Genomic DNA, 27,215 nt, shown 5'->3' with positions numbered 1-27,215 from the left:
AAAACCTAGTAGAGCCATCGGGCTTAGGGACTAGGACGATGGACGAATTCCAGCTACTGTGGGAGGGCTCTATGATGCCCATTCGTATCATCTGGTTCGTCTCTTCTTTGATGATGGCTCTACGTGCTTCCGGTATGCGGTAGGGTCATTGTCTCACCGTTTTTCCCGGTTCCGTGTGGATGGCATGTTCTACCACGGTGGTGTGTCCCGGTAGGGATGAAAACACCGTTTGCACGGAGGACAAGGTCCTTCTGAGATCCTGTTTGTTTCGCTCAGGCAGATCAGGGTCAAGGCATCCTTCGAAAGGAAGGGTGTGCACTGCGGACAGGACAGGACGGGGCCCCTCCCACTTCTTTAGGAGGTTCACATGATAGATTTGGGTAGTCCCTCGGGTGGAGTCCGTCTCCACTTCGTAGGTGACAGGAGTCACTTGTCTCAGGACGGGGAATGGGCCCTGACACTGCCCTAGCAGCTTATGGTCAGAAGACGGCAGGAGCAACAATACAAGGTCCCCAGGATTAAAAGAACGGGCCTTGGTTCCTTTGTTATACTGCTGTTTTTGTGCGACTTGGGCGGCCACCAGGTTCTGTCTCACGATCTCCCTTATCTGTCCTAAGTGTGTCCTCAGATTGTCTACGTATTAAGGTAGGGGCCGGGTTCTGTCTGGTTCGGCTTCCCAGGCCTCCCTAGCCATGTCTAACAGGGTCCGAGGTGCTCGGCCGTACAACAACTCATACGGCGAGTATCCGGTGCTGCTTTGGACCTTACACCGGATGGCGAAAAGAGCAAGGGGAAGCATCTCCTCCCATCTCTTGCTCTCTAGGCCTAAGAGCTTCTTAAGGGTTGTTTTTAGGGTGGCGTTATAGCGCTCCACCAACCCGTCAGTCTGGGGGTGGTAGGCCGCGGTCCTTATTTGCTTAATGCCCAGGTGGGAACAGACTTGGCGCATGAGGGAGGAGACAAAAGGCGTCCCCTTAAGATCTCGCGGGGAAACCCCACTCTAGAGAAGATGGAGATGAGGGCCTTGGCTATGTTCTGGGTGGTGGGTTGGCGCAAGGGGACTGCCTCAGGGAAGCGGGTGGCATAGTCCACCAGCACAAGAGCATACCTACACCCACTCCTAGAGGGAAGCAGGGGTCCTATAAGGTCCATCCCTACTCTGGTAAAAGGGACATCAATGAGAGGGAGGGGTTGGAGAGGAACCCCCGGGGGACGATAACGGCTGTTTCTCTGGCAGATCGTTTGTACCGTTTTCTCGTCGCTGAAATGCCCACCTAGCAAGTGACTGTGGGCCAGAACCAGTACTTTATCACGAATCAGTCCAGGGATAACCAACTGGGGGGATTGCTGGGGCCCTCCCTTCCTGTATAGAAGTCCATTCTTTCGGAAGAAGTAAGGACCTACTTGCAGCGGGTCCTCGTTGTCCAGGGCACGGCCCCAGGCCTCTTGTAACACCGGGTCTTCTTGTTGGGTGGCGCGGATTTCCCTATCTGTTTCCCAAGGATGGACATCCACCTGAGCAGGGTAGGCCATGGCAAAGTCCCTTTTTTCTTTCTTCTTCTGATTCCTGGACTTGGACGGTTTGGACGGAGAGTCCACCGAAGGAGAAACATGAAGAAAATTGGCTTCAGCCCACCATTTCTTCAGGGAGTCCGTAGTGTCTTGAAGGAGGTGGGGAAGACCGCTATAGTCGCTACCCAGAATAGCTTGTTCAGGGAGATTGGGTACCAGACCAACTGTTAGTAGGCTCCCTTCATCGGTGGGGTGTTGCACACGGACTCTAGTTGTCGGGTAACTCTTGGTATCGCCATGGACACATTTGATGGCCACGGTGCCTGTCACTGGTCCGACAGGATGTGGCAGCTCCTGCGGTCGCAAAACGCTGTGCCTGCATCCGGTGTCGGCAAGGGCCATCATCCGGTGCCCCTCTCGTACTGGACATCGAAAAGGTGGAGGGGTGTTTTCTGCGGTGAGACATACATAGTTCCTGGCGAGTCCGATGTCCATGGGTTCTTCCCTTTGTGGGCATATCCGAGCTATGTGTCCGTACCCACCGCAATGGTAACATTGAGGTCCGGGCGGGGTTGGGCGAGGCATGACAGAATAGGGCAACAATAGAGCAGGATCTGGTTTCCTGATGACGGGAGGGGGCCTTTGGGCCCGGGGATGACCGCCATGGGGTATGCGAGAAGGGTGTTCCTCCTTGGGACACTGTGATTCCTGGGCTATGCTGTAGGCACTGGCGATTTCCACTGCACTGTCGAGCGTCAGGCGAGCGTGTTGGCGCACCCATTTCAGGGTGGCGGGATGTAGGGATGCTAGGTACTGCTCCAGGTAGATTTTTGATAGGATGTCTTCCTTGGTGGCCGTGGCGGGCTTCAACCAACGATTGGCCAAGTCCTGTATACGGAATGACAAAGCCAGAGGCGTTTCTTGGGGTCCTTCCTTTGCCTGACGCAGACGAACCCTGTATGTCTCGTCGTCAATCCCCAGTCGTTCCAGTATGCAGGCCTTAATGTCGTTGTATGGGGTTTGTCCCTGGATGTTGGCCTGCTGGTAGGCGGCCTGTAGCTCACCCGTCAATAGGGGACAAAGGTAGTGGCCCCATCGGTCGGCAGGCCAGGCAGCAGCCTGGGCTAGGCGCTCGAAATTCGTGAATAAGAAATCGGGGTCTTCGGCTGGCACATATTTCTGCAGGACTACGGAGGGAAGGGAGGTAACCGGTCTTTGTTGCCCCATAACGTTAGTGAGTTTCTCAAGGGCTTGGTCCTGCGCGGTGCCCTGGCCCTTCAGGACATCATGCAACTGTCCGCGATCGTCTTCCGCCGTCTTGAGGAACCTCTCCATCATTCTCCCAAGCTGTTCCTGACATTCCGCCAGCTGTTTGACTGCGGCCTCCATGCTTCCGGGATATCCCACTTCTGACACCAACTGTGGAGTTGGGGGTTGGGCGGACCGGAATACCAGACGGGGAGGCCGGTTTTTATTGGAAGTGCTGGACAAAGTCTGGTTTGAAGGTAGGGTTGGCGGATGGGTTCCGGCTGGATGTGCAGGGCGGGGTTGCTGGGATGACGGTCTGGCGTGGTGGGGTCCTTTGGATGGGGTTCTTCTTCTCCTGGCTGCTGTCGTAGGGTACTTGTACTCCTCGGAGGCATGCAAAGGAGAGAAGAGTATAGGGCTTTAGTCCGGGAAAAAGGACGTCTGAGCACTTCCACCTACACCGGGGAGTGAGGGGATCGGAAACTGACCGTGAGGAAGGGACGGCAAGGAGGGGTGGAAAAGGCGAGTAAGAGAGGGAAGGGGAAGAGGGGGTGGCGTGTGGTGGGGACGGTGCGCAGGCTTCTTTACAGTGCAAGTGATAGAAGTCAATATACAGTGCCTTCGTGCTCGTGAAGCTCTAACTACACAATGTACAGCTAATTACAAGGGGGGGGCACTGAGAAAGGATGAAGTGTACTCACGTGCCCCGCCGCAACTCTCCTCCGAGTTGCGGCCGCTCTCCAGCCACCTCATGAGGACGCCACCAGTCTTCGGTCCAGATGTCGTCCTCCTCGTCCTCACTTCGGGTTTGCTGCTCCGCTCACTATCGGTGGTTCTTCGCTTGGCGCTGCCTCCTGCTACGAGTCCGCTGCTTGGAACCCCCCTCCTTCTTTCTCGACGGCTTTTCTATGTTCCGGGCAGGCATCCGGGCAAACACTTCCGGGATTAGAGGCGGCCGTTTCCGGTACCTCAAAGGGCGTCACACTTCCGGGGTCGGGGAAGAGTGCTTCCGGTCCTCCGGGCTCGGCTGTCTTCGCCGGCTCCTGTAGAGAGAGAGAGAGAGAGAGAGGAGGAGTCCCGTATGATGGGGGGCGCTGCATGACCGGCCGCGGGGGATAGGGCCCCCAGGCTCGGACGTCGCCCCGGGGAGGTAAGGGCCGCTTCGTCTCCACAGTCAACCAAACTTCGAGAAGATGAGAAGTAAATTCCCCAAAGTGTTCGGAGGAACAGTGGGCAAACTAGAAAAATTCATGCCTAGGATAGATCTTAAGGAGAACACCAAGCCGGTATCCCACAAAGTGAGGAACATAACCATAGCGGTCAGAGAAGCAGTACAACAGGAGTTGCAAAGACTGGAAGACAATGGGATCATTGAACCCATAAACTGCTCGGAGTGGCTAGCTCCGTTGGTGGTGGACATGAAACCTAATGGCAAGGTCCGTCTATGCGTGGACCTCCACAAGTTGAATAAGTGCATAATCGTGAAAAAATTCCTGTTGCCACGGATAGAAGAAATGCTGGCCAAGACGAAGGGGATAAAGTGGTTCTCCAAAATTGATCTCACGTCAGCCTATCACCAGATAGCACTACACCCTTCGAGCCGGAAGCTGACGTCCTTTATAACACCTTTTGGATGCTACCAGTTCCGCCGCATGCCCTTCGGTCTAGCATCGGCAGCGGCAGTGTTTCAAAAAGTTATGCATAATCTGTTTAAAGACATAGAGGGAGTACAGTACTTCCAAGATGACATATTGGTGATGGGCAAGGACCTAACGGAGCACGACAAGAAGCTAGCCAAGGTGTTCCAGGTTCTGGAAGGTAATGGCCTCACGGCTGAATGGGAGAAGTGCCGGTTTGGAATCACATCAGTTACCTACCTTGGACACAAGATTGGAGTGCAAGGCACAACGCCCAAACAAGCTAACGTCAAGGTGATATGTGATGCACCAGCACCAAAGAACAAAGAGGATAGATCCTTCTTGGGGATGGCTGAATATTACAGCAAATTTGTGCAACACTTCGCTACCAAGACGCACCACCTGAGGCAGCTTATACAGGACAAGACGTCATTTACATGGACCAAAGAGGCACAGAAGGACTTCAACATAATAAAGGAAGACATCAGCAAAGCGGTACCTCTTCAAGGATACGATCCTCAGGGGCAATCCATGTTAACTACGGACGCCAGTGAAAAAGGACTAGGAGCAGTTCTTATGCAGGAAAGGAAGAACGGGGAAGTGGCGACCCTCAGCTTTGTATCCAGATCCCTATCCCCAACTGAACAGAAGATCAGCGTAGTAGAAAAGGAGATGCTGGCGGTAGTGTGGTCCATGGGGAAGTTCCACCAATTCTTGTGGGGCTCGAGGTTCAAACTCAAGACAGACCACAAACCCCTGGTCAAAGTACTCACATCAAGTGGCCATGCCAGCGCAACACCCTGCATCGCCAAGATGGCGCTGAAGCTGTTAGACTACAGGTATGATGTGGAATACATCCCGGGGACAAAGAATAAGGTAGCCGACTACCTCAGTAGAGCCTCCGCGATGGAGGAAGCCCCAACAGGCCCTGACGAGAGAGAGGTCCTGCTGGCCTTCACGGAAGACCCGGAGAAAGTAATAAGTAGCCAAGAATGGACAAAAGCCTATGAAGAAGATCCAGACTCCGGAGAGGTTAAGGGATTCTTGCTACAGGGATGGTCAGAAAAGAAACATCTACGGGCAGCTCTCAGGAAATGTTATGAGCTGCGCGAGGAGTTGTCCATAGAAGATATGGGGACATTCCTGTTTAGAGGGGATAAAGTGGTTCCCCCAATGACATTGATACCGCACCTGTTAGCGATACTGCATGAAGGACACCTGGGGATCGTGAAAACGAAGATGAGGATGAAACAGATGTACTGGTGGCCAGGAATGGACATCCAGGTGGAGAGACATGTAAGGGAATGTGACCAGTGCCAGAGAGCGGACAAGACACAGACACCTCTAAGACCCACATTAGGGAAATTTTTCAACCCTGTGAATCCTTGGGAAGACGTGTCAATAGACATTCTGGGGCCCGTGCTAGACGCCCAGGGCTCCCCGAAGTATGTGTGTGTCCTCATCGACATGTATTCGAAGTGGCCTGAGGTGCATATACAAGAGGAGATGGACACGGAAACAATCCTCCGATTTCTCACTGTCATATTGCTCAGGGAAGGCATACCCCAATCCATCTTGAGCGACAATGGTCCACAATTCTCCTCGGAAAAGTGGCACAAATACATGGAACGGAATGGGATCAAGACGAAACATACAGCCGTATACCACCCAGCCGGCAAAGGCCTGGTACAAAGGTTTAACCACGTCATTATGGGTTCTATAAAAGCTGCCATCACGATGGGCAAGGACTGGGAAAAAGAAGTTCTGAGTATGTTGCAGGCTTACCGCATTACGCCCACCGGCACAGGGTATAGTCCATTCCAGATCCTGGGAGGGCGTGACCCGTTCACCAAAGACAACACGGCATGGAAGGAAAAGACTGTCACTAGCAAATGGTCTCCAGCAGTAGTACAGCATAATTTGGAGAAAGCACAAACAATATACACTGAACACTACAATAGAAGACGCAATGTGAAGAGAGCCTCTCTAGAAAGAGGGGAGTGGGTTACAGTCTAACTAACCTTGATGAGACGGAAAGGGGACAGCAAATACAGCCCACCTATGCAGGTAAAGGAGGTGAACGACAGGGCGGCTTTGCTCAGTGATGAGAACGTCTGGTCCCAAGACCGCATGTCCAAATGCAATAAGATCTTGCAGTGGACCAATGAAGAAAGATCGGAGACTTCACAAGACCAAACCCCCTTCCCAGACAAAGAGATACGGGATGGAGGAGAAGAAGTCTCAGGAGCAGGAAGGAGCAGTACGGAGTTCGAGAATGGAAACAACATCAGTGTAGGAGAATATCAGGGAGAGGCGGAAGAGACTTCAGGAAGAGAGAACCCTCAGGTGATTGAAGACAGGCCGGATAACCCGGCAGAGGGCAACCCTGGGAATGCCTACACCACTCCGGTAAGACGAGCAAGGGTGGGCAGAGCAGTTGTGAAGCCCTCCAAATACAGAGATTATGAACTGGGAGATGGGAGATAAGTATTATTTGATGGACTTTATATTTCTCCATTGTTGTGTAAAGAAGGGAGATATGTAGCGTCGCGCTCTAGTTGTTGAGCGTGGCGCGGTGACGTCACGCGTAGCGGCCATTTTGTCGGCCGACTCGCGTTATAATCTCGGAGAGCTCTGGACGTTCCCGGCGCTCTCCTGCTGTGTCTCAAATAAATACTTAGGAAATTTCTCCCTGCCTCAAGCGTTTTAATTGGGGGAAAGCTGACCACATTACACTGATATCCCTTCCTTATGGTATAACTCAGTGGACGCCTTTGGGCCCTTTGATGGTAGTCAGAGCGGTACACATATATTGGACTGATCGTCTGTCTCCGGAGGCCAGCAGGGCCTCTGAGGGGAGAGGAAAGGGGCAGAAATATTGGGGGGATGAGTTAAAGCGCTCAGGATCATACGGGGGTTAGTGGAGAGAGGGCGAGAGCACATAATGCAGCACGGAAGACAGGAAAAAGCATCGACTGCAAAGAGGGAAAACGGAGCAAAGAAAGGGGAGCAGGGCCAGTAAGTGATGGTGGGGGTGAAGGGGTGACTGCAGGATTACACTGGGGATGAGTGGTGTGAGAGAGAGAGAGAAGGGAAACAGCACAGAAGAAATAAGAAGGCAGATGCTGCAAAGAGGGAAACCCTGAAAAAGAAAGGGGAGCACAGTCAGTAAGTGGTGGGGGGTGAGGAGAGAAAGAGGGAGAGAGCTCAGAGTGGAAGATAGAACAAACAAAAGCTGTAAAGAGGGAAAGCAGAGCAAAGAAAGTTGAGCAAAGCCAGTAAGTGGTTAAAGTTCAAATGGAGGGATTGTGGGATCAAACGGAGTTAGCGCATAAGGAGAGGAGAGAGAAAATGCGAAGGGGGAGGTAGAAAAAAACAGAGGTTGTAAAAAGGGACGATTTCAGCAAGTAAAACTGGTTTTGTTTGAGTAACAACAGTGCAAACCTAACAGGAGCGGAGTCAAAATAATAGATTGGTGGGAGATACCAGGATTTGCAAAGTAACAGGTATACATCATGTTATATTTTCCAAACAGTCCGATCAGGGTTTGCAGGTGGTTGGCACAGGGCACTATTTTTCAATGTCAGACTTCAACCCCGAGCAACAGAGTGAAAGGCAGAAAAAGATATGAAAACTGTGACAAAGGGAGAAAGCATGGATGAAAAAAAGAAAAAGAGTGTAGGCGGGTGGAAGGGAGACGCATGAAGTGAAATTAAAAACTAGGCAGTCTTGGTATTCGACAGCTCTGCTTTCGGAAGCGCTGGTGGCAGGTTCCTAAAACAACTTTGGACCGCTGAACGTATCTAATAATTTCTTCCTTTTTGCAAATGAATCTTTACCCAATAATCTTGATGAGGAAATCTTAGGTATGTGCCACTAAGCGTATAGAATAAATGAATGATACTCCAGGGCTTAATGCCTACCCACTCAAATGTCTTGGGGCTGATCAGATCCTAATCCTCACATCTTTTACTATTGCGTACTCTAAAATTTGAAAAGAGTGAGAAATACTTTTACTATCCTGGGTTTGCGGAAGTAGATCAGCACGGTATGGTCCTCTTCTGACACTGTAGGTTGTGTAATCGATTGACTTGATAATTTGACAGGCTCTGATACTCAAAGTAGTGTGCTGAATTTTGGAGTCTCGTGAGCAGGTGGTAGTAAACAACTCAACTTTTATTTGTGATAAATTATTTTTTTGAAGCATATTTTATTGATTTTTATGCCAACTTGCGTGTATATTATATAACATTACTGCATATTCATTGGAAGAGTTGCTCAAAGCTAGAAAAGCAGTTACAGCAGTCCTTAATGATAAGTAAGATCCAACAAGTATTCAAATGTTTCTGAATTTCATATCACTAATCAGCAGTCACTCGTTTGATGTCTTCCTAGCATCTGTACAGTAATACATCAGTCATTTCCATGCATAGGTCACCTGTTAAAAATCACGAGCAAACCAATAAACCAACCAGATTACAAGAAAAGGGGGGTGAATACGGTACTGCGGTTTTTACTTATTAATCAATCCATGTGCTGTTGCTCAGTAAATAGTTCAACATACCAATCCGAGAGTTAGCAGTGAGAAGATGGTAGTTAATGCCAGTTAATTTCTTTGGTGACTGTTTTTTTTTTTTTTTAAACTTTTTTTTGATATTTCAAGCGACTGTACATCAAACAAGAGATGCATTTCCGAGTACACATTGCAGTCCATATACAAAAATAATCAGTGCATGTACAGTGGCAGGGTATGTGAGTCCAAACAGTCATATGATACCAGTGCAGTGCTATCATAGCTAGCCGCTTCCCGCCCCTCGTAGAGCTACATCTGCCCATAGTGCCTGACCACAATTAATAGTATCAATCATTTCAGCAACTATCAATTACAGAGATGTACAATTACTTCAGTTTCGTCTCACAGCACCGTATATGCGAACCGGAAGGTACAGGAGCACCTACCACCACCACCACCGCTCTTTGTAAATCTACATAACACATCTCATTCTCCCCGATACCCCAATTTTCTCTTTCACAATGGAGTGTTCTCAGAAGTATACAGAAGTGTATCGTAGGTGGATGGCTAGATGTGCATCTAAGTAGGCATCTCATCCCCTGTACATTCACCCTCTCTGAGCAGATAACATTTCAACGGAGCCCAAATATCCTTGGGTCGTGAGGTTATCGGCAGTAGATCCGAGTATGTGGTAATCTGTTCCTGGCAATAGGTGAGGTCATGCAACCAGTCCTTAAATTTCGGGGCCCTGCCCCTGCCCCATCTGCATGCCACTCTTCTCTTGGCAACTAGAAAAGCAAGTGCGGTAAATTTGCGGTGTACTGCTTGTATAGGTTCTACGTACCCTAATAGCGCCAGTATAGGGGACGGGTCAACCTCCGAGTTAATCATTTTTTACAGTGCTGCAAACACCTGACCCCAATACCTCTGCACTACATCACACTCCCATGCCAGGTGTAGAAAATCCGCCCCCGGGGCATGGCATCTATCACAATTGTCCGTGGAGTGAAGTTGGTATCGATACATTCGGGCTAGAGTGCAATACAGTCTATGTACAAATTTATAATTAATAATTCTGAATCTGCTGCTAGAGGATATGCGTTCTGTTTGCTGCAGGCAGAACTCCCATTGCTTGTCCGTTAGGGGCATCCCCGGTTCCTGATCCCATTTAGCCCTAGCCGGTAATTGCGGGGTGTCTATCAGCGAGTGGACCGACCTGTAGATTGTTGAGACTAGTTTATTAGGTGTATCATCTTGCAGCGGTGCAACGACTTGAGGCTCCTTCGGAAAGTCGGGTGTAAGCGCTTTGAGTCCCTGGCGGAGTCTAATGTATAAAAAGACATCAAGTGGGGATAGTTGTATGCCTTCGCATAGATGTTCTATGGAACGGAATGTTCCAGCGTGATACAAGTCACCCCATGTTTTGACATTTATTCTGTGAAGCAGCTTGCGAAATCCTGCCTCCTGCAGTAGGGGCATGCTTGGGTGATAAACAAGGGGTAAGAGTGGCGCGTACATTATACCTATCTCCAATTTGTGAGTCAATTGGGTCCACGCAGTCACCGTGCTCAACACTGGCGTGGACGATTTATCTCTGCCGGAAACCAAAGTATATAGCGCACCTTCAATTGGAATTGGATGAGCCAGCCAATGCTCCGCCGCTAGTTGAGGCATGTATCGAGGTTGCCGCACCCAGTAGAAGGCATAATGAGCCTGAGCAGCTTGATAATAGAGCTCAAAATCGGGCACGCCAAACTCTCCCTGGCTGTATGGTCTAATAAGGATATCCCCCTTGAGCCGAGGCGATTTCCCGCCCCACACTAATCTGATAAGCTCCGTTCGAAGTTGCTTAAAAAAAAACCTGCCCGGGTAATAAGGGATATTTAAAAATAAGTATAACAATTGTGGCAGGATCACCATTTTGATCAAAGATGTTCTACCTGCCATGGAAAGAGGTAGGGTGATCCATCGGGTTATATTGTCTGTAATACGATTCATCGTCGTTCCATAATTGGCCCTCATCAGCTCATCCCGGTCCTTTTCTATGTGGATACCTAAATACTTGAAGTCTCCCTCACACCAAGCAATGGGGTAATCTAGCGGAAACTGTCCAGTGGAGGCTGTGAGAGGAAATATACAGGACTTGCCTCAGTTGATCTGGACTTCCGAGAGTCTACAGAAGCGAATAAATTCTCGAAGAATCGGATTTAAATTATCACTGGGATCACGTACATATAAAGTAATATCATCTGCGTACAGAGATATAAGTATTTGTCGTTGGAAACATCGCAGCGCCTTGTCGTTATGGTGCTGTCGCAGCTTTGCTGCAAGTGGTTCTGTAGATATAGCAAACAGCAGTGGCGATAGGGGCCATCCCTGCCTGGTACCTCTAGTAACTTGAAATGCAGAGGAAAGTCTGCCATTTATAAGCACCTTGGCCACTGGAGCCTCGTATAATAGCTTGATCCATGAGAGAAATTGGGCTGGGAACCCCATGCGCTCCATCACTTGGAACACATAATCCCATTCCAAGGTGTCAAATGCCTTGGTGGCATCGAGAAAAATGGGCGCCATCGGTTGGTCCTCGGATACCGTGTTTAAGATCGAGAAAAAGGTGCGCAAGTTATGAGACGTCGCTCTGCCAGGTACGAAGCCCGATTGGTCGGGCAAGATCAGGTTTGGAAGCAGGAGACTGATACGAGTAGCAATCAGTTTAGCCAGGATTTTCGCAGCGCAATTAAGCAACGAGAGTGGCCGGTAAGAATCACATTTATTTGCCAGCTTATCTGGTTTCAGTAGTGAGGTGATCAGAGCTGTGCGCATAGAGGGGGGTAAGTGGCCCACTTCAAGGGCGTCTTCATATACCTCCCTCAATACCGGAGCCATAAAGTCAATGTACGTTTTATAAAATTCTATTGGGATTCCATCAAGTCCCGTAGCCTTCCCCGACTGCATGTGCATAATAGCATCTCGCACCTCATCAAGCTCAAATGGGGCATTCAGGAATGCTCTCTGTGCGTCACTCAGCCATCCCAGGGACACATCGGCAAGGAAATCTTGCAAGTGCAGATTCCCATGTCTGGTGGACGTGTATTGCGTGCTGTAATGTTCCACAAATGTATTAAGTATCTGCGTAGAATCCCTATACACCATACCCTCCGAGTTTTCAAGTTCCATTATAATATTAGAGGGCCGCCTCAATTTTATAGTTGCAGCTAGCGCCTTTCCCGGCCTCTCACCTTCACCCAATCGGCGAGCTGTCCAATATTTGCCCCTAAATTTGGATTCTCTAGCAGCCTCATCTGTATATTCAGTCAGTGTGTCGCGTATGCTTGAGAGGGTGGTATTATCAGGACATTCAATTAAAACAGTCTCAAGAGTCTTAAGCTTGTCCTCTAAGTGCTTCAGGCGTGTCATTATACTCTTCAAAACTCCCGACCCTTTAGCTATACAGATGCCCCTCAACGTCACATTGAAGGCGTCCCAAATAGTTTCTACATCATTTACAGAATCTTTATTACGCTTGAAGAAGTGTCTAAGCACTCCTCACGCAATTCCTCCTGAAATACATTATCTAGTAGCATCGTAGGTTGCAAACGCCAGGCAGTCGCGGGGGGGTCAAGGTCCGCCGACCGCAGTGTGATTTTTGACAGGCGAGTGATCGGAATAAGTTCTAGGAAGGTGTTGCGCTTTTATAAGCGCTGTATAAAGCTGTGGTGATATGAATATATAATCGAGCCTCGCCCATGAACGTGCTTGTGCCGTGAAATGTGTACCCTCCTTCGCGTCCATGTGTAGGCGTCTCCAGGTGTCCAGAAGATTGTGATCTTTGATTGACTCAAGTAATGTTATCCTAGCTCTAGTGTAGTGATGGGGGGCAGGGTGTGATCTGTCTGTAGCCGGATTTAGTGAAGTATTAAAATCACCTCCCCAGAGAAGGTGCTGTGGGCCCGTACCCACAATGGCCGCCCATAAGTCTTCAAAGAATTGAGGGTCATCCGAGTTGGGGCCGTAGCAGCATACCAACGTGATTGCTATATGTCCCAATCTACCCCACATTATACAATACCTACCGTGGCTATCCACTTTGGTGCCTGCTAAAACAAACGGTGTACCTCTTTTTACAGGTATTGCTGTACCTCTAGCATACGTCGAGTAAGAGGAAAAGGCGGTGTGCATTGCCCACCTGCTTGCAAAGGTGGAGACAGGTTGAGTTCTGAAATGGGTCTCTTGGAGAAAGGCTATGTGTATTGAATGGCGATCTAGGTAGGATAAAATTTGTCGCCTTTTTCTCGGGTCGCCTAGGCCCCTCACATTCCATGTTAGTACATTCAAATCAGTACCTTCCATGAGTATGTTTGTTCTCGAGGGGTTTTGCAGTACGACAGGAAGGGCCATAGTAGGCAGTCACTGCAATCAGGGATAGTTGTAGAGTGGTCCATCTCGCTACCTTGCCAACACATTAGTCCAAGCCTCGTAGAGGCGTACATGCCAGTGTAGTATCGTGTGGGAACGTGCTTGTGTACAATATGCACGGCGAGATCTATCTCTCGACTACTTCTATCATGCAATCCTGTCGGATCTAACCATAACATCTCTGCGATATCTGTTACTTCGAAGTCTGCAACAATATTTCCAAACTCCCCCCTTCCTCCCCCCTTAACTGAGGTCTCCCCAACATGTTAGCAATAAAGAACATCAGTGCCTTGTCATCAGTAAGTCCAATGTATATATCACACAGCAGGCCAATTTTCCGAGTCGTGACTTGGCCATCGAAAGGCACCATTGATCCTCCACCCCCCCCTCCCCCCCTACTCACATCCAAATCGAACAACAAAATACAGGCCCACGTATTTGGCCTTCTCTTCCCATTCGCTGAGACTTTACACATTTCAGTACCTAAGCGGTTACAGCTAAGCATGTTTATCATAGATGCATCAATATCACCTCTGATACCACAAAGCAATAACTTGTGTAAGAAGATCATCCTCCCACCCCCCACCCACTGAAGCATCCTCAACTTGCCAGAATCCCCATCCCACCCTCCACCCCCCATAACAGCTAAACAACCCAACATTTGCAAGGTAACCAGTATGTCCAATGGGGTATACCCTATGGGGGTCATCTAAGGTATGCACAAATCCACCCCCTCACCGTGCCCTTCGTCCTGTACGGCCTCCAACGGGCACAGTTAAGGGGAAGGGGGTGCTGCCTGGAATACATTACCACCAACAGTCCAATACCCGTCCATGGTATTCTCGCACAGCAGCGGAATCCTCTCACGATTGATGACCTCTCGAGGCCGCTAGATTAGTGTCGATAGGACAGCATTACGCTACAACAATCGGACCACCAATTCACATGTCTTCATGCAGGGATTGTTCGTCGTCACGCTCTTCGTCGTCGTTGTTTCTGTGGCCAGATCTTGCCCGACGTAGATTTTTCAAAAAATTGTCCACTTGCTGTGGATTCGTGAAGAAGTGTTGCTTTGCTTGGTGGGTCACTCTCAACTTCGCCAGATATAGCAATGCATAATCATTCTGCAGGGCACGGTGTTTTTTCTTAACATCCAGGAATTTACGTCGCTGTTCCTGCACCACAGGTGTAAATTCAGGGTATAAGGAGAAGCCAACTCCATCACACGAGAGATTGCGGTTGGTGCGTGCTGCCCGCAACGCAGTGTCGCGGTCACGGTAGTTGAGGAGTCGTGCAATGATGGGCCTTGGTGGGGCTCCAGGTTTAGGCTGCGGTCCAAGCGAGCGGTGCGCCCTTTCGACAATGAATTGCTTGGAAAACGCTTCCGTCCCAACTGCAGCAAGCAGTATCTTCTCCACGTAGTCCTCCATGCGCCCCGTGTTGGTGGATTCTGGTACACCTACCACGCGAATGTTAATTCTTCGGCTGCGGGCTTCCAACTCCTCATTTTTCGCAGCAATAACCCTGAGGACGTTGTCCATTCTCGAGAGTTGCGTGGTGTGAGAGGCCGTCGCATCTTCATGATCCGATATGCGCCGTTCGGCTTCCGTGATACGCTCCTCATGTACGTCCATTTTTTGCGTGATGGCGTCCATTCTTGACGATATCCGGTCGACTTTGTCCACTATCGTGGCAAACCCCTGTCTCATCTCCTGCATCAACTGTTGTATTTCTGACGCGGAAGAGTCGAGACTCGCCCCAGTTTTCGATGGGCTCTGGGAGCCTGCTGCATCCGAATGTCAGCTTAGGTTGCCTGTTATCCGGTTTACCCATTTTGGGCCTCTTGGAGGGGCTTGTGGTAACAGACGATGGTAGTTTTTCTCGTCCTTCTCGGCTAGGGCAGGAACCCGTAGACATGAGCACGATGCTGTGCGATTGGGTGTACCTACTATCAGTGTGCAGAGAGATCCAGTTGGCCACGCGGCTGCGCCACAGAGGCGTGAGAAGGGGCCACCACACCACTCCTACCAGAGCAGTGCCCACTTCATACAGTCCCACGGCACTCCCAGCACATTCAACGGGAGGATGAGGGCATGTGAGCAATAATAGGTCCCTGGTATATTATAACGTTTTTACATGTGGTATCACCTGGAGCGTTCTTCTATCCTGGGCATATGAGGTGCGACGTGGGCTACGTGCCCCTGGGTCGTGAAGTGCGGCCAGAGACGTCGGGGCTTGCGCCTCAGTACTGCTCAATTGCGGTCTTTCAACTGTATTGCATTCAATGTCTAATTCCCCCTTGTCTATTCTCGCAGCTTTTGCACCGCCTCACTTTAAATCTTGTAGAATATTGCGCTCGTGCTGGTTCAGTGCTCCCCCACTCTCGTAACTTCTCCGATCCCGGGTGCAGCGTGATGGTCTGAGTTGTCAATGGTCCCATGCGGCTGTTAGTGCAAAAAACATCGCTCTTCACTACGCTACCGCTGTTACGGAATGGATTATGAGACGTTGTACCCCAGACCTGCGTGGTTCCCCAGAACAGTGTATTGGCCTCGTTGCGTGTTGCAGGGTCCTATAATTGTCGAAGAGCCCGTAGCATCCCACACACAAATATGTCGCCTGCAGCGTGTAGCTTCCACAAATTGTCTTTGCGCAGGTAGAGGCCTTTTCAAATATCCCCAGCGACGGGTCGTGTCACTCACTCCGGTTGGGTCTTCTGGGCATCACCTCACTCGAAAAAACGGGACTGGTCATCCACCAAGACCTCACTCAGGCAGCCCAGAACCTTCCGGTCGCCGCCGCGGGGGAGCCGCGCCGCGTCCAAGTTTGCCCCAACACTCTGTCGTGGCTCGGCAGTAAATTCAAGGAACGGGGGGGGGGAGGGGAGGGGGAGTCGGGACGGAGTCGGGACTTTTTATTGGTAATGTCTTATTGTTTCTTTCTTATTTCTTTCCCGCCCTTACACCCTGCTGGCCGCTGCCGTTCGTCGATGCCGTTGCGTGGCAGGTGTGGGGCACAGCTGCTCGCATGGATGCCCGTGTTCCCAGCTCCTCACCAGAGGTCAAGGCTTCACCGATATTAGTTCACAGCCCCCCGGCATGCAGCATATGTGCCTCACCGTGTGTCCAGCCGATGTTCACAGTGTCCAAGGACGACGTGGTGTCCTCCGTCAGTCAGCAACACCGAAAGCAGGGCGCCGTTTTTTGCAGAGTTTTATATAGCGCGAACTAGACCCGAACCGAATCAGGTATCAGAGCGCTTTACATAGCACCATTTACGTTACATGAGGACGGACACACATTCATTTTAGGCACGGGGAGATTAAGTGATTTGCCCAGAATCACAGAAGGTTTTGGCGTCGTTACCGAGACTCAAACCCAGATCCCCAGGTCCGAGGTCGAGCGCCCTAGCCGTTAGGCCAACTCCTCTCGCTTGTGCGCCCTCTAGCGCCCCCATTTCTTTGGTGACTGTAAGGGAACACCTCGGCTAGATTACTGGAGAGAGTGGGCCTTCCTGGAGCCCCACTAGATCCTTGAAATCATCCAGGGTGGTTTTCCACGCCGTAGCAAGTTTCCCCTTGTCGCGTTTTACATCCATGTACAATGCCAAGCCTTTACATTCCACCCATTTTACTACGTCATTCTCCCAATATGAAACCTTAGGGCCCCATGGTGTTTTCAGCTCAGCACCACCCGTCTTTTAGATTGTACTATTGTCAGGTCGATAAATCTACTTATTACTCAGGACTCGGGTACATTCCCAGCAGATAGGCTTCAGGTGTAGTTATGAAGATGCCCCTTTTTAGCCACATTATTTTCTATATGCACTATTTTATTACAATAATACTTTAATTCAAGGCAATTCTAGACCATATTTATATATCCTACCCTTATTTATCCACACCTGGAACATGTAGTCACCCATTTGGATAGTAATTGTTAGTCTTCCCTGGGATCATATATGCTCTATGTACCTAATACACATGAGTAAGCTTAAAAAGAACATTCCTCAATATCTTAGGGCTATGTTTTTTTGTATAAATCTGTTTTATTGCATTCCCTGTTTAAAACCTCATTACAATTGCTAAATAAGCAGATGCAGTATAAGTATCACAATACATCACATTTTCAGCAGCAAAGGTTATCTAGTGCAGGAAAACTGAGCGATAAGCTTAATCTCCCAACTATTGTCTGTCCCAGCCGGGTCGCGCATCCACATCCGGCAGGAAGTGCTTTGTGACCTAGTGTTGATCGTCGTGTGTAGATTCGCCTACTGATGGAGCCTGTATGCGTCACTATTTTATTGTAATTTTTTTTGTTGTAAACCTTTTTATTGGATTTAACATTTTATACAAACATGTCCTGCAATAATCATTTGCAGCTGTCGGGATACAATAAGTCATGGGTCTCATTATCGGGACGGGGAGTGGTGTGATGTACGCCCCTGGGTGAGTGACTCATGAACTAATGGAGGGGGAGCCTCCTCATCACCTCTGATAGCGACGTCAGGAGACATCGAGGATATGGTCGGTGGTGAGAGCACCTCAGTACCTTGACCCGTGTGACAGTCTTTAGTCCGTAGTCCCTTGTATAGGGGTATCGTAAAATGGTAATCCAGGTTCAGAACTGAACTGGGGGACTTAGAACTCGGGTAATCCGGGGCCAGAGGGGGGCAGGGGGATGGGAGGGGCTTGTGGTCACAAAGGGCGAGAGCCCGAGTGGTGATGCTCCGCTTCAAGCTACTAACTTCAGCTACTGTGCATTTTCCTATCCGTTGAGGCGACTCCTAAGCCGCGGCCTATGGGGGAAGCAGGTGGGGGACCGCGTGTGGACAGGTGAGGAGATGTGGGGGTCTCGGTGTGGCCTGTGGATCTTGCGTGAAGTCAGTACCGGTAGTGTGCTCTTGCTTAAAATTATGTAGGAGCAGTGCCCATTCCAATGAGATAGGGCGCCTTTGTATACCTGGCGGATGAGATCTTCCTCGGCCGTGGCCCATTTCTATACCGCCCCCCACCAAGCCGCCACTGGGGGACCCGCAGGTGCGCCCAGTAAATTGCTATACTGCGTTTTGCCAACAGAACAGCCAGCAGCGCGAATTTGGTCTCCCAGGTGTGAAAAACTGCTAGGCCGGTGACGGTTTGTAGTGTAGTGCGTACCGTCGTCCAGAGGAACTGGAGCCCAGGGCACGTCCAAAACATGTGCAGGAATGGGGCGTCCGGTGTGTGACAGCGGGGGCACTCAAAATGGGAAGTCGGGTAGAATCTCTTAAGCTGGGCCGGTGTTGGGTAAGCCCGGTGTAGTATATTAAACTGGACGTTTTTGAATCGATGGTTGCGGGACACTTTCTTGTGATGTGCGAGGGCTATCAGCCATTCCCTATCGTGAAAGCTGCGGCCTATATCGTCCTCCCAACGGAGCCGCAGTCGCGACAGCGATACGTGCGTGAGCTCAGTGATGGATTTATATACCCATGTGACATGGTGTCTGCCCGCTCCCATATGGAGCAGTGTGTGTATTACCGGATGGGTCGCCAGCTCTCTGTCTACAAAATCCCAGGTCTGCTTACAGTCTGCTACCAGTTGCCGATGCAGCAGGAATTGGCCGGTCGGCAGTCCCCACTCCTCGGACAGGTCCGCGAACGAGAGCAGTTGACAGTCAGAAAACAAGGCCTCTGTTTCAGTGAGCTGGTGGTCGGTCCAGACTTTAAGTTCTCGCGCAGTGTAGATCTCCTGTCCTTTGGGGAGCCCTGCCAGGAGCAGCAGCGGGGAGTACACCTGCGCCCCCTTAGACATACGGTGGATCCGCAGTATACAGGATCTGGCCACCTTGACCAACAGCGGATGAGCCGGGTTGGGTTTCGTTCCCGGGAGTAGCATTCGGGTCAGCTCTGGGACTGTCAGATGCCCGTCTTGGGACTCTATTTCACAGAGGTCCCGCTGTGCGGTCCAGCGAGATAGCCACTGCAGCTGCGCCTCTAAAAAATAGGCTTCAAATGACGGGGCGCCCAACCCTCCCTTATCACGGGGCAATTGCAGGGCCGACAGGCCCACTCTACAACGGCCTTTCCTCCAAATCAGGGAGATCAGTAGTGAGTTCAACTCTTGAAAGAAGGTCCGCGGTGGAACGACCGGGACATTTGCGAAGTAATAGAGGAGTCTAGGTACCACGATCATTTTGGACAAGGCAACCCTCCTGATGGGAGCCAGGGGTAGAGTCCGCCAGAAGCCTATTTGGCCTTTAATCCCCCGGAGGGCACGGTAGTGATTACCCTCCAAAAGATCCCGGGGCGCATGGTAGAGTCTGATGCCTAAATAGCGCGGGGTGTCCCCCGTCCATGCCAAGGAGGCGTTTCCCAGATGAATTTCCCTGTGTGGGGTATTCGGATGTAGGGGGTAGAGAGAGGATTTCTCCCAGTTCACCCGTAATCCCGCAGCCCTCTAGAACTCTGCGAGCGTGGTCCAGATAGTGGTGAGGTCTGCTGTAAAGTCCCTGACATAAATAAGAAGGTCATCCCCATAAAGGGAGACACAATGCGTGTGGGGCCCCCTAGTGGCATACCCCAATATGTGCCCACTTCTCGCAGTCGCACCGCCAGTGGCTCCATAGCGATGGCAAAAATGACGGGGGACAGGGGGCACCCCTGGCGCGTGCCTCCCATGATCGGGATGGGAGAGGATACCAAGCCGCCTATTCGCACCCACGTGGTGATGTTAGTATATAATAGCCGAGTGAGTGCGAGAAAGTGGGGCCCCACGCCCACCCTCCTAAGTACCTCGAAGAGGTACGGCCACGCCAAGGTGTCGAGCGCTTTCTCAAGGTCCAGCACGAGGCATGCCGCTCGCAGGAACCTGTCCCGCACCCCGTCCTGGACCTGGATCAGGCGGCGCAGGTTCTGGGAGGTGTTTCGCCCCGGGACGAATCCGCTCTGGTCCGGGTGTATCAATCTGGGGAGGAGTGCCTCCTCATATTTGGTTTTGGCCTTCTCAAGCTGCGTGGGGGGGAGTTCCCGCTGATCAGCTAATTTAGATAACTGCGCCACTTGCTGTTCTGTAGTTTGGACCGCCCTCTCTAAGGTCTGTTTCACCCCTGTGATTTGTCTGATGTATGCTCCCCTTAAGACTACTTTGAAAGCGTCCCATTCTAGGGACCTAGTCGTAGCGGTGCTCCTGTTTTCTGCGACGTAGTGTTGAATGGTGTCGGGTTGCTCATTTCTGAATGCGGGGTCCAGAAGGCAGTCCTTGGGGAGACGCCATGTAGGTATCGGCGGTGTGGGTGGGTGCCATGCAAGCGTCACCGTATGCGCGTCGTGATCTGAAACCACTCGGCCTAGGTAGTCTGAGTGTCGGATGTGTGGCAGGAGGGATTGTGTACATACAAAATGGTCTAAGCGGATTCGCAAATTGTGGGGTCTCGAGTGGAATGAGGATATTTTGGTGGCCGGGTAGAGGTGCCGCCAGGCGTCCATGAGGGACCAGTGGGCCATCCAGGCTCGGAATGCGGCCGCGTGCGCATGGGCTGGGGAGTGTTTGGGGGAGGGGGTGGGACCTATCTAACGCCAGGTCTAAGGAGCAGTTGTAATCCCCTCCCAAGATCCATGGGGACTGTGTGAATCCCGGTAAGGCGCTCATCAGGGTCCCCCAGAATGGGAGAGGAGTTGGCCTAACGGCTAAGGCGCTCGACCTCGGACCTGGGGATCTAGGTTCGAGTCTCGGTAACGATGCCAAAAAAAACCTCCTGTGATTCTGGGCAAATCACTTAATCTCCCCGTGCCTAAAATGAAAAGGGTGTCCTCATGTAACGTAACTGGTGCTATGTAAAGCGCTCTGATACCTGATTTGGTTCGGGTCTAGTTCGCGCTATATAAAACTCTGCAAAATAAATAAATAAAATGGTGCCTGATCTATGTTCGGGGCATAGACGCTTCCCACCAGGATAGGCTGCCCGTCTAATAATCCCTCCAGCAGCACGCAGCGGCCTTCGGAGTCTACTCTTCTGCCGAGCTCACGAAAGGGGACACCTGGCCGGATCCAGATCAGCGCCCCTCTCGCGAAGGCAGAATACGTGGTGCCGCAAAATATGCCCCGCCATTTCTTCTGGAGTTTCCCCAGTTTCTCCCTTGTGAGGTGGGTCACTTAAAGGGATATGACTTGTGCCTGTTGCCGCTTAATATATGCATATACAGCGTAACGCTTCCGGGCCGTATGCATCCCCCGCACATTCAGGGTCAAGAACTTAACGTCCGCGTGTGCCATGTTGGGGACAATGTTATGTCGGGATAGCGGTGGATAGTAGCATGAGTAGAGTCTCTCGTCTCTGGTTGATGGGTGTCTCGCACGAAGATGCGTGTAGCTATAGAGATACGCCCCTGCCCTACAAATGGGTGGTAACTAGAGGTCATGGTGTATGGGGTGGGGAAACTGCAAACTGGGGTCGGGAAACTGTCCCAATACTGGGGGCCTATCGCTGGGAGCGATACGTCCAAACTAACCCTCTTGGGGAATGAGAGCGTCAACTAACAATTAGCAAACATGGGGGTGGTGGCGTGTGCCTGCGAGGGCGGTCCTTCGACTGGACTGTGCAGGATCCTTATGTGTGATCTGGTCCCTGGTGGGTACGGAGAAGTGTGTTGGGTGTGTCCGGGGTGAGCTACGGTAGTGCAGGTGGTTTCCCCGGTCTAATTGTGCATATGGCCCCCCAACGCACATGCGCTGACGAGGGTGAGGAGCAGTGTTGCTACGATCGACTTGGCCGCATGGCGCTACGCATTCTTCAGTGTATGAGATCTGCAGTCTGGGGTGTAACTCGGGGCAGAGTGACAGAGTCTCCTTTGGATGATGTCTCATCGCTGTCGTCCTCCCCCGTGGAGGAGAACAGCCACGGGGCCCCCTCCAGGTCGTCTGAGCGTGGCGAGGCTTGCAGCGACGAAACGGCTCTCAGGGCTTCCCGGCGTTCCTCCATAATTTGTTCCAGGTCTGGGGAGTCGACTGTGGGGCTTCGAGTTGTAGTGTTCCCGCCCTTGCGCCCACTACCGGGGTTGCGCCTCCTGGTGCGAGATGTCTTGCGCCTCTGTCCATGCCCGGGTCCCGGCGATCGCGAGCAGTGCACGTCCGCCCAGTCACCTGCCTCCTCCGCGCACGTAAAGAATAAGGTGGAGTCCTTGTAGATAATTCTTAGCCTGGCGGGGAATAACAGAGAGTATTGGATGTCATTTGCTCTAAGCTTGCATTTTACCTCCAGGAAGAGGGATCTCTGTTGCTGCACCGCCCGGGCGTAGTCTGAGAAGACCATCACTTGTTTGTCTTCGACTCGGAGGGGGCCGGATCGTCTCACGGCTCTGAGCACTGCATCCCAATCTTTGAAATGCAGGAATTTCGCAAGCATCAGTCGGGGTGGCGCTCCCGACCGGGGGCTGCGCGCTGGAACTCTGTGGGCGCGCTCGATTGAGAAGAATGCCGACCAGTCGGCCTCTGGGGTGAAGGATCTCACCCATGTCTCCATGTGGCCAACCGGGTCCTGTCCCTCGATACCTTCCGGCAGGCCCAACACCCGTATGTTACTGCGCCGGCAGCGCCCCTCCAAGTCGACCAGGCGCTCCTCTATTGTGGTCAGTCGGGTCAGGACGTCACCAATCGTCTTTTGCTGGTCCTTTACCATCGGCTGCAGGTCCGCTACGATCTTTCCTCCTTCATGGACCTTGTCTGCTAGCTTCCGGTGGTCGTCCTTGACGAGACTGACGTCGGTCGCGAGAGTACCTAGCCTGTCCTCCATAGCCACTCTGGATTGTTCGATGGCAGCCAGGACGCGATCCAGCTTATCCGAGATTGACTGGTCTGAGGAGGGCGCTGCCAATTGAGTTCTTGTCTGGGGGGGCGGCATGTTTTCTGGGGCCGTCTCCGGCACCACGGTGTTTTGCGTGTTCCGAGGTTTCCCCATCGTGTCTCTGGAGTTGTGGGGGAGCCGTGCGCCACAGCACTGGGGCCCGGCCGACCGACACTAGTGTGGGTCCCTGCTCCTCCGGGCCCGGAACCGAATACTCTATGCCCTCTATCCGCGGCCGCTGTTGGTGACTGCTCTCAACGCCTGGCGTGGCGTACCCGCCTGCTGCGCAATCCAAGGGGTGCCTTTCTCCGTCAGCGTGCTGAGGCAGGCTCCGGGTGTGTCACAGTGCAGCACAAGCTGGTGTAGGTGTGGTGTTGTATCGCCCCTTCCACTCTGCCCAAGGGTCTTGCACGAGGGCGAGCCTTCAGGATGATGTGGGCCCAGTCCCCGGGCTGTGAGTCACTTGAGGTGGCCCTACTCCGCCATCTTAAGGTCAGGCAGGGCCAGGTGGGGCCACGGCGGCGCGGAGGGGAGGGGGAGTCCACGCCCTCCGCGCTATCTGGCTACCCGGGGGGGTCCCCGCCCCACTCACCGTGACCTAGGCCACCTCCACGCAATGCGCCACTTCTGTTCCAGGGGGGGGCGGCCTCAGGCGATGTGCGCGGCCGCCACCATTTCACAATCAGGCCGCCGCGGCCCCCGCCTGTACTCCGGTGTCTCACTGCGGGGGGGGGGAGAAGAACTCAGTCCGGCCCCACCGAGCAGCTGCCCCCCAGTGTGGACCGACGCAGGAAAGGGATGATAGTGCCCGTCTGCTGCGGAGCCTCAGCAGTGCAAGACCACCATTCTCGCCTGATTGGCCACGCCCCCACTATTTTATTGTAATGATGGTGGGGGTGGGCAAAAGGTCGGGAGGTAACTGAGACTACCTGGGTTAGGGTGTAGGGTAGCGTTGCACCTCCTTGCGACCAGGGCCATAGTCGTTGACTTGTGATGCTTGCTGGGGCCGGCTTATGTTTATTTGTGGAGCGGGTATACCCTGCCTATTGTGTTTTTTTAACACAGATTTTATTGTCAGATTGCACAGGTTATGCAGGGCCCTGCAATCCAGGGATGACTGCAGACCACAAACATGACAGCATCAAAGGCAATCGACTTTTCACTTTGCACGCATGAAGTAGCGAGTGAATAATCAAACCCTCTTTAAACACCCTCCCCTCCCCCACCCCAAGCCCCAACCCCCCCCCAACTTCCCACACCCACCCCAACCACCACCACCACCCCCTCCCGAGTCGCACAACCACCTCCAGGCCCAACCCACTCGTATCGAGCAGTATACAGTACAAAAGGAAAAACATGCACAAGCACACCCGCCTCCCTAGCCCCATGTTCCACCGCTCCGGATCACCTGCCCCATCACCCTTCCCAGGGAAGGTCCTCTTGCTCCACTGGGGGTTCAAGCCATATACCCCTATAATCTGCCCAGTGCTTCCAAATTTCATAATGTTTCCGCGGGCACCCCCTGGCCACGAATATTGGCTGCTCCAGTCCCATATAAAAATCTAGCTCCCTCTTCCAGACAGCCACTGACGGGGCTCGTGGGTCTTTCCATCCCCTTCGCAATGTCTCTTTTGGCCGTTGTGAGGCCCAGCAACATCAGGTGTCTTTTGTAAAGATTACCCCCCCACCCCGTCCATTACGTGTAGCAAGGCAAACTGTGGCGTACGTGGGAGCTCCCATCCCAACACCTCCCACAGGCAGACCAAGACCCCCCTCCAAAATCGATCAAGAGCTCCACAGCTCCAGACCGTGTGCATGAACGTCCCTTCCTCCCTGTTACAACGGAGACAGTCCGGTGAGGCAGAGACGCATAGCTATTGCAGCCCCTCTGGGAGCGGCCAGAGCCTCCCTCCAGTCTTCCTCTTCCAACTCGCCCACGTCCTCCTCCCAATGCTCCCGCAGCCTCTGCAGTGTAGGGGAACTGTGCGCGACTAGTGTCTGGTAAATATGGGATATTTTCTTGGTCTCCAAATCCCTCGTGAACACTTTCGCCTCCAGCGGGCTAAAGTCAGGGAGGGTCTCCAACCCCTCCAGGCTGGGGGATAAGGCATGGCGAAACTGAGGTACCTAAAAAACTGGAACCGAGGCATATCAAATTCCTCCCTAAGATCCTTGAAGGACTTAAGTGTCGTACCCTGCAGTACATCCCCCAGAGTCAAAATGCCGACGTTGTCCCATCCTCTAAAGCCCTGTAGCGATGCCAGGCCTGGAAACCGCCCATTGTGCCACAGGGGGGTTTCCGCTGTTAGAGTATTCCACCACCCCATCCGGCGCAAAGCCTGCCGCCAGATGCGAAACACCACCCGAGTGGCCGCCGGCAGCGCACTCCGCAGTGCTGCCGTGTAGAGGATGGTGTGTAGCGTATGGGAGCCCATCAAATAGCGTTCCTTGGCATACGCCGGTTCCCTCCTGTCCCCATACCACCACTCATTTAATACCAAAAGGTGGGAGGCCTGATAGTAGTTGAGGATATCCGAGGTCACCAGACCCCCACAATAAGTGGAGAGGAAACATGTGCGCAATGCCACACGCACCGCACCCCACCACCCCACAGGAACTGCCCCAGGGCGGAGTTCACCTGACGAAACCAACCTGGCGATATCGGATAGGGGTGATTTTGCAGTTGATACAGCATACCCTGCCTATTGTACCGTTAGTGTTTACCTTTATTGGTGCTGCTCATGGGTAATGCATATGTGTAAGGTTGTTACAAGGTGCGCGTAGAGGCTCCCCGTGCTATCTGTTTGTTATTGGTTCCGCTTCAGGTTCTGGCTTCTCGCTCCCAACTCTCTGCGATTGGGACTTTATGTAGACCCAATGCATCTTCCCTGCATAGTGCTACACTCTCCACCATGGCCCACACCTGCAAGGAGCGTACCCAAGCATTTACGGCGGGGGGGCTCGGATAAGCGCCATCTCTTTGTGATCAGCTACTTTGCGACAATCAACCCTAGTGCTAGAAACCGGGAGGTGACTCTCATTCATTTAATGTTTGTGTAGCACCCCCGATTCCCAATATTCTCTCAATATCAGGCAGTTCCATGTCATGTGTAATAGCTCTGCGTCAACAGCTTGACAGCAGGGACAGAGGGAGTCCGCACCAGCATAAAATATGTTGATTTCCGCTGGGATGAGATATGCCCTCTGGGTGAAGAAATACTGTATGAGACTGAAGCGCAGTAGGTTAGTAAAAGGGCGCTGTAGGTCGTCTTCCCAGCGCGCCCGCAGAGAGAGTAGCAGCGGCGCTGTGTGTACCCTGAGAGAGGCGGTGAACCACTTAATGAGGTGTCTCCCCTGGCCCATTACGTGCTGATATTGGATGGTTAAGTGCGTTGGGGGCTCTAACACCATGTCCCCCCAGTGTTTGTGTAGTGTAGCTATGATTGTTTGGTGCTTGAGAAATTGTCCTGGTGCTACCCCGAAGCTGTCTACCAGTGAGACGAAGGACATTACATTTCCTTCATAATACAGGTCTCCCACATCTTGTATGCCGCTGTCTGTTAGACTACGCAACTCACGGGCCATGGTTTCTCGGTGTGCCAGTTAGCGACAGTGCAGGAGCATACGACTTAATGCTAGGTGTCAGGAAAAGGCTTCTGCTGTGGCATCTATGTGCCACATTCAGTAGTAATCGCCGTGGTGACTTCTGTTTGCTACATGGGTCAAATAGGGAGAGAAGAGCTTGGTGAGTCAATGCTGGAAGATCCATTGCCATTTCCGCCAGAGAGCCATCCTGCCACCCATTGTAGTTGGGCTGCTAGGTAATCGTGTTCTAAGTTGGGCAGTGCAAGCCCACCTTGATCTGTTGGTAGGTAGAGCTTCTGGAGAGCTACTCTATTGAGGGATGCCCCACAGATGTGCCCTCTCACCATCCTCTCCAAGGTCTTGAGGAAGGCTGGCGGTACATATATTGTAAGCTTGGCGAAGTAGTACAGCAGCTGCGGCAGAAATACCATTTTCGTCAAAGCCACCCGACCTATGATCATTAGCGGGAGCGTTTCCCGAAATGCA

At 52.0% G+C, this 27,215-nt stretch overlaps 1 protein-coding gene across 4 annotated transcripts in view; it reads left to right on the top strand.

Moving 5' to 3' along the window:
• POLK (DNA polymerase kappa) overlaps nucleotides 1-27,215 on the top strand; it is a 922,939-nt gene that overhangs the window by 228,888 nt on the left and 666,836 nt on the right. The gene's annotated exons all lie outside the window — the stretch shown is intronic.

Source organism: Lissotriton helveticus, chromosome 2_1 (assembly GCF_964261635.1).
Source record: "Lissotriton helveticus chromosome 2_1, aLisHel1.1, whole genome shotgun sequence".
In the NCBI taxonomy this organism is placed as follows: domain Eukaryota; kingdom Metazoa; phylum Chordata; class Amphibia; order Caudata; family Salamandridae; genus Lissotriton; species Lissotriton helveticus.
The sequence above is the reverse complement of the archived record's forward strand: the minus strand, read 5'-3'. Positions and strand labels throughout refer to the sequence as shown.